Below are 1,192 nucleotides of genomic sequence, written 5' to 3' on the forward strand. Positions count from 1 at the left end.
ATGATTAAATTGTACTCCTTTTCAGTTGAGGCATATACTCTCTGAGCAAAAGCTCGAAGCTGAGTATAGTTGTTCCAGGTCAAATCTGATCTGTTACCCTTCCAAAGGTGATAGGCCTCCTGCTTCTCCAAATAAGCACGTCTACAATCATCATTGAACCACGGTTTGTCCTTCATTCGGTACCTTAGCACACGAGAAGGGATACGCCTATCAATTATGTTGACTAGATTCTCATTCAAAGAGACAACAGGATCTACACTATTATATAATTGTGACCAATTCAAGCACAAAAGATCATGCAAAAATCCCATTCCAGTCTGCTTGGGATTTCATATAAATTTTACAGGAATATGATATATCAGGGACAGGCTGCTCAGTCTTCACTAATAATGAAATCAAGGCATGATCAGAAGTCCCAACTGGAGAATCAACCTTACTAGTTATAACGCCAGGGGAGTCAGTGTATACGAGGTCCAAGCAATTACCAGACCTGTGAGTAGCTTCATTTATTGATTTGCTCACAGCCTGATTCAGAGGCAAAGTCTAAAGCTCTTAAGCCATGGCGATCGGTAGGAGAGATAGAACTTAACCACTCCCTATGGTGAGCATTAAAATCACCAACAAAGACAAAAGAAGCCTTTCTATCATCTTCTTGTATCTTAGCCATAATGGTAAGAAGACAATCGAAGATAGAATCATCCATGTCTGGATTCCGGTAGATCGAACACAAATAAAAGTTGTTATGCCTGCCACAAACTTTTATTACCTGAATCTCATGACATCCACATTGATAGCAGGACTTATGAGAAGCAGGGTACTCGGTCCTAATATACACCGCCATTCCCCTGGCCCTAGGAATGGCATCACGTTTCAGCATTATTGGCTTCTTAAAACCAGTTATAAGGAGCTCAGATGAGTGCCTCATATTAGAAACCAAAGTTTCTGAGCACAAAAGAATATCATACTGTCTGGACGCAACTGTAAGGTCTTGGATAGTTGCATGAAGACCACGAATATTGCAATACAGAAGACGACATTGACGAAATCTAGGACGTACTGGTCCCGGATTTTGCTCAATGTCTCCAGACAGCATAAGAATTAATAGAAATAAAAAAGAGACATCATACTTAAAAACTAGATTAACAAGAATTATAACAAAAACAATATGTACAGAATAATAAAAAAAGTGATT

Source organism: Palaemon carinicauda, chromosome 31 (genome assembly GCF_036898095.1).
Source record: "Palaemon carinicauda isolate YSFRI2023 chromosome 31, ASM3689809v2, whole genome shotgun sequence".
In the NCBI taxonomy this organism is placed as follows: Eukaryota; Metazoa; Arthropoda; class Malacostraca; order Decapoda; family Palaemonidae; genus Palaemon; species Palaemon carinicauda.